Genomic DNA, 10,603 nt, shown 5'->3' with positions numbered 1-10,603 from the left:
CGCCAACTTGTCTTTGTCTCCAATGAAAGTTGGAGTATGACGACACCAATCACCATGTTGTGTTGAACTAAAATTCAAATAAAACTAAAACTTATTTTTGTCTTTGCTTTAAAAGGCGCGCCAACTCGTCTTTGTCTCCAAACAAAGCTGGAGTACAACGTGACCAATCATCATGTTGTGTTAAACTAAAATTCAAAAAAAACTAAAACTCTCAGGTGCGCCAACTTGTCTTTTTCTCCAAAGAAAGCTGGAGTATTTTTTTTTATGTTCAAAATACTATAATAATATCATTACAAAACTTCTTTCGAAGTCAAAACCATATAGCCTACTCTAAAACTACTTATCCTACTTATGTTCACTCGATAGGTTTTCTCCAAATTACTTATACTCCGAAAATAGTGATATTCTATTACAAAAGTCAATGCCATTTAGCCTGCTTCTTCTTGAATCTATCATTGGTTGTCTGATGAATCATCAGAGCAGAAAATAGGTCCACCATCACTGTTTGATTGATGATCTTCCTGTGGTGTACGTGATTCCTTGCCCCAAGAAGCAGAACAACCTGCTTTTATCGCACCAATCCAACTCGCACTCCCTTCTATGAGATTATTGACCCTAGGTGGTCTCATCTTAATCTCTTGCATGATTCCTTCAACTTGAATTGCCACCTCTTGATCTTCCACCATAAGTATGCCGAAATATGTTCCTTCTGCCTCTGCTTTCTCAACACTTTTGGCTATGTAGAACAGTGTCTCCTTTGTCTTTCCTTCCTCAGTCCTGAAGATTGGAATCCCGAGAGCTCTAAGCACACGACCACCAGTGGATTTGGATCTCACTTCCGGAGTGGGAGAACGGCCACGAATGTGAGAGCCTGCGCGACCTAGAGATAGACCGCGACCACGAGCGACACCGTGGCCGAGAGAACAGCCGCGTCCCCAGGGATCGCCCCCACTGCGGCCGAAAGAAAGCTGGAGTAGGAAGTCACCAATCACCAAGTTTTTTTAACTAAAATTCAAACAAAAATAAAACTTGTCTTTGTCTCCGCCTTGAAAAGCGCTCCAACTTGTCTTTGTCTCCAAAGATAGCTGGAGTATGACGTCACCTATCACCATGTTGTGTTGAACTAAAATTCAAACAAAACTAAAACTCACATGTGCTCCAACTTTCTTTTTCAGTTCACAACTTTGTGTACTTTTTCATTTCTCTTGGCGGAAACAACACACCTACTTACACTCGTACTTACGAGTCTAAACTACTACACGACTTCTACACTTTATATTAGCAAGAAATTTTTTGTGGTTAAAGATGGTATTGAATTTCAATGCAAATTTCAGCACGACATGATCTTTGTAAGATGCTCGGTTTGTGGAGTGGTGAATCATGTCGGGTTGCCGTGTTCGGGACTGGCAATTGAGGAAGATGAGGTGGCGATGATACGAACTATACTCGGGGAGACCAGCGAAAAGGTACCAACGACACCAACTCAAGTATCGGCATGGGTGCTTCTTCTACTGCTGCAGCACACCCTAGTTTTGGGGTTCATGAAAATTGTTTACATATCTGCATAAATGCACCGAGAGTACCTCTATATTTTGGTCGCCAGAGACAGCGTCAGTCAAGTTTAACACCATCGGAGGCACCTTTGGCACCAGGACCATAGAGGTCGGACCTCCTCAAGCCACCCAACAGCGGCCACAGACAAGAAGGCAGCGAACTTGCCCAAAACCCCAGTCCCACATCGGAGGATTGAGACACGATTCCCTAGACAAGTCTATAAGACATACTTTACCTTCCCAACCAGGTAAGTTCATTATTCACCTAACTCTCGTACTGTACAAGTAGTTATACTTCGCTGACTTAGGCATCATAGAGTCGAAGACTAGGCCACCCCAGTCATGACCTTTGATGTGTTTTACTTTTGCAGGTACTTGAGAGGACGAAGACTTCTGAATTCTGTCTAAGTATCGGGACCTCGGAACTCTGCAAAGGGTCCCCTCTTTATGGAGCCCTCTCTAGTCTTGTGACACCATGGTCGAAATTTCAGAATCCGGAGTCAAAAAAGAACATTTTCCACCAAATGGTTCTGGTATTTCAGAAATTCATTCCACACACAGATGCCGCCATCGCTCTCGAAATACTCAAGAAGGATTTCCATCTCTTTCAAGAGCAAGTTGCTAAGGAGAAAGCAGAGGCTGATGATTATCGGGCCCGTATAGCGGAACTTGAGAAGGAACAATTCCTCTTTTGCGTAAGCTTGGAACATCGGACGGCTTACAATGACTCACTCGACAGGGTTCCTAGGTTCAACCACACCCGTGATCCCTCCTTTGCATCTCGACAGATTTTCAACATCAGCCAGCCCGTGACCAATTCTGTTTTTTTCTCTCCCACCCCCAGAACCTACACTCCTACCCAATCCCCAAGGCACTTCAACCCAAACTGACACACATGCAACCCCCAAAACCCACCTTTGGACATGCGAACCCGCCTCCTCATTCAGCTCAGTCAATCTGTTAATCAGCTAGGTCGCGTGTCGAGGGTGTCGAGAGCCACAACGCCAACCGACCTCTTTGCACATGGTATGGTGACCGTTCTAAGGAGAGAAAAGGCCACTAGAGGCTAAGCCATTCAAGATGGACAAGTATAAGGGTACTTGGGACCCACACTTATATTTAGATACATTCCTTTCTCTGTACCTCAACTCGCTACACATATGTTATGATATGCCATGCTTTCCAGGAAACACTGTCTGATGAAGCCCTCAGTTGATTCCTCAACTTGCCACCCTCCTCCATAGATAACTTCGACTAGCAATCAACCAAATTTCTCAACAGGTTCATCCTACACACAAGTATCTATCACAACTCTGACTCCCTCTTCCGAGTTAAACAACAAGAAGATGAGAGCATACAAATTATCGTTTCCCGGGGGCAATCAACAACAGCCTACTACCACGACTTTGATTGCTGAATTACAGAGGCAGCTTTCCGTCAAGCATTACTCCCTAGTGAATTCTTAATGGAAATCAACAAAAATCCTCCTTTCTCTTATGATGCCTTGATGTACCTTGTTGTCCGTTGGGGGCGTGCCGAGTACGACACCTTTGGTTCTACTGATTATGTTGCAACATTGGCCTTACCAGCTCCCCCCGCAAGAAACAACGACAACAACACTACTCAACGTGAGAATGGTTCCCACAATGACATAGGTAAAAGCCATCACTCCAATTCCAAGGACAATTGCAAAGGTAGAGGACCAGACAAACGATATCACAATGACCAACTGTGAGAGCCCTGAAGTTTTCATGACGTAAATAGGAAAATCACCTTGTTCCCAAGGACACCTGAAAGCTATGACAACCAGCTTGTAAAATGAAGTTATATGAAATAGTTGCGGGTTAGCAAATTGTAATTTTTTTAGTCTAGCTCATATTCTAGAACAGCTTAGACTCTTAGGTCATATTAACAAAGATCAAAGCAAGTCACCGACTTCACCCGAACCGACCTTGTTCTGTCTTCTTTAACTTATAGAACCAAATATCTCTTCATTCCACCTTAGTTTAGGAAAATCCCTCAGACACATGTATATGATAAGGAACACACTACATCTCATCAGAATCCTATCCTATTGAAAACCAATTTTATGGAAGCTGCATAGGTAACATCCTCTTCAGAGTCAATTCCCGTCAGTCAACTTCGAGGGTTAGAAACAGCACCTTCTGTTGTTTGTTCGATCATGCCTTCATCATGAAATTTGTTCGAAAACGTGTCTTCTCTGCTGTGCTAAAATTTGACGATGATTAACGGTTAGATCATTCTCAGAGAAGGTAATACTGAGTGCAGCTCCCTGAAAATCCTATTTTGAGGTTTAGTTGTGATTCTGGTCCTAATTGTATTTGCCTGTCCAATTTCCTTTCAAATTCAGTCTCTCCTTGCAATGGGTTGTGTTCCTATACAGATCATTATTCGAATTCATGAAGTATATTCTTCAAGCTTGAACCGATATCCAGATACTTATTGATCGGTAAGTATTGATTTGTCTCATGCAATTTCACCTTTTCTTTGTTCATTTTCCATTTTACTGTTTTGAGTTCAATTGTCTTGTGAACCATGCTTGTTATCTGAACCCAATCTACTTCACAATCCTATTTGTTGTCTCTAGTCATTCGGACTTGAAATGAATATCTAATGAGAGCTTTCAATTGAATTCTTGTTCCAGAAATTTTAAGAAAAAGCTGACAGATCAGTCTCTTCATGTCCAACTTTCCCATACTTCCTGAACTCCGATTTGCTTGAAATTTTAGTATGTTGTACCTTCACATGTCAGCTTTGGATCTGGAAAGTTTCAAGTTCATTGATCTTTAAATGAATTTATACTGATTTTCTAACTTGAGGTGTTCATACCTTAGCACATCTCGATCTTTATCCTGTGTGTACTTTGATAGTCCTCAATCATGTTTATTTGGCTTCCATTGGTTCATAGTTGTTTAGCTTTCCATATATGAGAACCTTCATGTTCTGGATATGGCTTAATAGATAGCACTACATATTGGAGGCAAACAAGGAATTTAGACATCAAGTTGGGTTTATAGAAATTGGATCATGAGATTGATAGTTTGCGACATTTATAATTATTAGGAGTGAGGACTCACTGTGGACTTCGATCACCAAAGGAACAATGATAGAGGTGGTGGCTGGTTCATGGATTTGTTTTCCATTGCTAAACCATGAAGCTACTTCATACTTAGATTCCAGGTAGGGAGGCTTCACCCTGGTTAGTGTTTTATACATTGCTTTATGATTTGAAAAATAAACTATGATTTAAAGTTTGAGTTTATGAGATGACTTGAGAGTGAACGGGGCATAGCAACTTTCTTGAGTTTCGATCCCCTAAACCTCCGGAGGGGTTGTACGGACTGGAGAATGTCTAACATCTTTTGAGGTGTGGCATTGCTTCTAGGCGGTATGGCGTAAATGGACACTCTCGCTACTCTTCACCAGTTGTTGAAGACAAAGATCTTCGGTGAAGAGGTAGTTGGCTAAATATAGACCGGTCATTAGGTTTGAATTTTTACCCAGATACTCATGAATTTCCATTTGGTTTTTACATTGAAATTAGTTATTTTGATTTCATTGATTTTTACTCAACTAGCCCCTATTACTACTTGGATTTCAAACCTAGTTAGGGTAGATGCTGGAGCAGCGAGGACGAAAGATCACCCATACTATAGTTGGTTTTGCACGTACTGTGCACAAGGGTTAAGGAGGAGTTCGGGACTGAGCTGGATGCTATATTTCCCTTTTATTCTTTGGTATATTTGTCTTTGAATTGTGTTTACCTTTATTGTTGAATTGTGGTATTTGTCAATCTGAATTTGTTGATCTTTGTTTGGCTTCTTCATTTCATATTCAAATGCTTTGAACCAAATTACAAAATCTTCATTGTTATGGCTTGCTGAATTCCTTCGGTTTTACTGAAGTTATTGATTTTGGAAAGTACTCTGGAAGTTGTTCTAGTTATAACGTCACTTTAGCAAACAAGGATGAAGTGTTCAACGTTTTCCGCCAACTCTTACTATTTCTAAAGTTTCATTTTTAGTAAAAAAAAAAATTGTCTTACGTCTCTTTAGAACATGAGTTAAGCTACTTAGCTTGTCTATAGGTTCACGACACTGTAACGTATCCAATTTGGAGAGGTGCTTATTAGGGCGTTACACCAACAATCCCATGACCATCCTTACCAACCCCGAGATCATCGTTCACCTTCGAGACCATGGCAGCCACATGTGAAATCCTGAACCTGCTTAAAATAATTTATCTACACTATATACATATTTGTGTACGTGTGTGTGTGTGTATATATATATGTGTATATTTATAAATGTATATGTGAGTATCTGTTCGTTTTAGTAACGAAAATAAAAGTTCTCTTAGAACTAAACAAAAGAACTTTCAACTAAATGAGAATTAGAAGAAGCTAATATGACTTCAAATAAATGGAATCTTTTATAGTTCATGTTTGTGTTACAAAGTATCAAATATACCTAGTATACATCATCTTTGCTAAAAAGAGAAAAACAAAAGTAGTGTTTATTTGTGGTCATCTTTGGTATATAAATTACATATGGCTACAAAGTATGGTACACTTTTGTACATGCTTTCTCAAGCTACATCAGATCATGTGTTTTATTTGTAAACTTGTGCTTCATGATTTCCTTGAGTATTGCTGATTTCAAAAGTTTCTAGCAAGTTTTGCCCTATTTCATGTGTTGTTTTTGGTTGGAACCATTTGATTAGACCTGCAACATTACACACCAATAAAAATAAAATAAAAAAGATAAATACACATAGGATGTTATACTTGTTGAATCACCTAAGAGCTACCTTGTGTGTAACACAAAGTTATACATGTTTTACACTTCTTACCCTATACCGAAGTGTGCAGCCACACTTTTGTTTGTGTTTTACATATAGTTGCTGAATAAACAGCTTAAAACTTGGTCTTCAAGTAGAAAGCTTGTGTGTGACACAAAGTTACACATGTGTTACACTTTTTACCCTATACCAAAGTGTGCAACCACACTTTTGCTTATGTTTTGCATATAGTTGCTGAATAAGCAACTTAAAACTTGGTCTCCAAGTAGAAAATAGCTGTTGGCAAATAAAGATAAACTTCAATATATTTTTTATAGACATAGTTGGCAGCAAATTACATTAAGCTAAGTTATAGACATAATGATTACATTCACTAGTATAAATAAAGGTCTTCACATGAAGTAGTAACAAGAAAAGAAGTTTAGAAGTTAGAAAGAAAGTCAGAAGAAAAAATTTAGAGTAGAAAAAGACTAGTAGAGGTCTGAAGCAAATGCTAGAATATGGTAGTGAAGTTTCAGCTTTAGTAAAACAGGTTTGAGATAAGAGAAATTATGGGGAATCTCAAGTTTTGTTTTATAAACTTGTTATCTTGCTTTTGAGTTGTATATGCTGCTGCTAAAGACGATTATTGTGTTTAGCTTTTCATCATATTATTATCTGATCTTATGTCATCATCATATCTGATGAAGTATGGGGCTGAGGCTATCACTTGAAAGAGACTAACAATGTCTGCCTTTGTATACATGTAAGGAGAGAAGCCATTTCAATTTTGATTGATAAAACGATCTTATGGCAAGAAGACATTGGTGACCAAGGATAGTACAAGAGTACCAACAACTGAAACCCAAAATATGTGCATACATGTTTAGTATATTAAAATTACATGGATGAGATTTGCTCTACTGAGTCTTTTGGCTTACCCCTTTATGAAATTGTGCAGATGTTACAGTTGAGGGATAAGACTTGATTGTCTAGAAAGAATCTAAAGTCTAGGAGGAGGAGTGAATCTATAGCTTGCTGTTTTTGATTCGTGTTTGTGTAATAAAGCTTATTTTCTTAGCTTATTTTCCAATTTGTTGTAAGAACAAGACTTATGAAATAAAGTTCTCATTCACCAAGTCACTCTTGATTCTAAGTTTTTCACGTATCTTCTATTTGTTAAAGGTTCTCTTATTTTTGAGAAATTGAGGCTATTCACGTCCTTACCCTGAAAAAAAAAATTTATTCTCAATTTACGGGTCAAGGTGTGACACCACATCCCCCTCGTTACAAGGAATTGCCAACCCTTTCCATTTTTTACAAGGGGAGATCTAAAATCGCCAATCCCACCACCCACAAAATAGAAATACCCTAAAAAGGGCAACAAAACCAATGACGATCGCAACTGTGCCTATAATGACAATAATGAGCACATCACGGAGCATTGTTACGCATTCCACAATGCGGTAGAGCACTTGATCTAGAATGGGCAACTCCAACAATATTGTACTCCCTCTACAGGCGCCAATGCCATCGAGATCCACGACCAAATACTTATTATAAATGATAGACCCCCAAGACAACCAGCTTACCACCCCCCCTAGCCAAGCTCCCCCTACCTTACCCCATTGGAGGTACATGAGTTACACCATGGTGTCACCACCACCTCTTCTTTCTGGGATCATCTACAGTTTTCCAAGCGGGAGGACACAATCAATCGTCACCATAACAAACCATTCCTAATCACAATCCAAGTTGATAATTATGACTGTCTCACAACCCTAATTGATATTAGGGCAGCGGTAAGTGTAATGTTTGCAGACTGCTACAGGGAACTCAAGCGTGATCGAGCAAAGCTATATTGCAACCATGACTAAATAGCCTTATCAGCTTCTCACGAGACATTGTACAACCTCTGGGGTCAGATCGCCTCACAGTACAATCTCAAAGCCCTTCTCCACATCGTGGTCCTTGGGCAACAGATCTGCCACGCTTAGATACATTTTGGATCAGATCTGTTCTCCATAATAGGATTTGCAACGGAGGGCCGGACGTCAATTTGGTTGACATTGGATTAAAACCTACAATAGAAGACTAGAGGCGAAGACAAATAAACCAGATCGAAAATTTGATCGAGTTTTCTGTTAAGATTTTAGAACAATGTGGTTGTGACAGACTTTGGTTTGTGAGCCTCTATATATAAGCTTTCCATTTTTTATGAAATGGCCAAGTTGCCTCGTCCAAAGAATAATAAGCGAGGACTGAGTTGTCTTTGACGTTAAGAATAAGGGAATTCTGCTATACAGTGCTACATAGCATATAGTAGGGCTATGAACCGTTTGATTATTTTGAATTTTAAATTGTTGAACGATATGACGGTTCACGACTTCAACCCCAATAATAAAGCCATATTATTTTGCTGTGTGTCCGCCAGCAAATGATGAATGTGTTTTTATTTATAATTTCTATATATTTAATATTTAACTATTATACATACAATATACTATTTTCAGTCGGTGGTGGACCTGTTTACTTGCTACAGTTAAATTACTGTTGATAAAAAACAGTATTGGGTCTGGGCCTGGATGTGTTGGGCATGGGTATAAAATGCTTTTTTTTTTTAGGTGCCGCACCATTCTTCTGGATTTTTCATGTTCTCTCTCGCTCGCTCTGTCCAATACAAAGATTACAAACTCAGAAAAGGGTCTCCCTTCTCGCCAGCTGCTCTCATTCTCTCTCTATTCTTCGTCGCCCAATCTCTGCAATTGTTAGCAAAATCCGATCCAACTCGTATCGATTGGTTGAAAGGTCTGGAAGGAAACTGTTACTAAAACTCGAAGCTTCCTCCGCAGATCGGAAATAGCATTAGCTCGGTGAGATTTTGTGGCAACTTTCATGCATGAATCTGTATATTCTTATTCATATTTTAAATGCTTTGGGTTTTGTTTTTCTCTTCTTCTAGAATTGGAGATGTTGGTCAAGGAATCGGATTTGAGCAAATCTATGGATTGGATTGAGCAAATCTTTTAGGTTTTTGTTTGAGTATGGCATGTTGTCCATGAATTCCGCAGCTTCCTGTATTTCTTTCTCAGTGATCCATCGATCCAAATCCTTCCCCATGTCCTTCATAGTGGATTTAATTTCTGGGTCTGTCTCTACATTGTAGGAGTCCACAAATCCCTGGGACCATTTCTTTGTGTGTTGCCAAAATTCCTTCCCGGTCTTTTTGCCAGCTCTCTCAGATGCGCTATACAAGTTTCAGTCTTGAGGAATGTATTGGTAATGAGTTGGATGAGTAAATGATTTTACATAGATGATCATCTCGAGTAAAAAAAAACCTGGTGATCCATTTGATTTGGGATAAAAATAGGCATATGCCCGGTCGTATTTTGAACATTTCAAGACAACCCCTTGAAACTACTACTGGGACTTAGATAAATAATTTCATGTTGGAATCTGTTTTATTCCTCTTCCTTGGGTCATTAGCTAATAAGGAATTCGGACATTGGATTGTGGTATTGCTAGGACATTTGGTGAGAGACAAAATCTAGGCCATCAAAGAAGTGAAATCTTTGGTAAATAGACTAATAGTATATTGGTACTTAGATTTTGCAAGGATTTCAAGTACCAATCTGTGTGTGCGAGTGACATAAAGAAAAAGAAGTATCCTGTTTGGACCAGGGTGGTACCAATCTGCAATGAGTAGTACTGAGTACCATGCCAGCTCTGATCTGAGTTCCACATGAACTTGGCAGGCCATTCACATCATCATATGCTTCCTTTGAATGTATCTGAGTAAACAAAAGAACATGAAAATGTGTGCTTTTTATCTGTAAATTACTACAACATTAACAGACTATGCTGTCCAACTTGGCTTCCCTCTGCTTTCAACCCCAGTCCATCTCAAGGTTGCTTCTTGAGTTTCAATAAGAAGATAGAAACTGATATAATATTTTGCTAATGCAGAAACTCTCGAAGAAAGAAAACTGTTCAAACTTTCTGGGGTACTAAGGAAGGAGAAAGAACCAGGTATAGTATATTTTTATTTTTATTTTTTATTTTTCCTTTACTTTTTTATTTTTTTCACCTTAGTAAAAGTAAGTGCCCGCAATGCAATTTATGAAATTGAATTCAAACTAATTGGAAATAAACAACATTTTGTATTCATATTTCTAACAGCTCAAATGAAGAAACAATAATACATACATGAATCTTCTTTGTCATCCCCCACCTACAAATGTCATAAAGGT

This window comes from Fragaria vesca, linkage group LG7, assembly GCF_000184155.1.
Source record: "Fragaria vesca subsp. vesca linkage group LG7, FraVesHawaii_1.0, whole genome shotgun sequence".
In the NCBI taxonomy this organism is placed as follows: domain Eukaryota; kingdom Viridiplantae; phylum Streptophyta; class Magnoliopsida; order Rosales; family Rosaceae; genus Fragaria; species Fragaria vesca.
The sequence above is the reverse complement of the archived record's forward strand: the minus strand, read 5'-3'. Positions refer to the sequence as shown.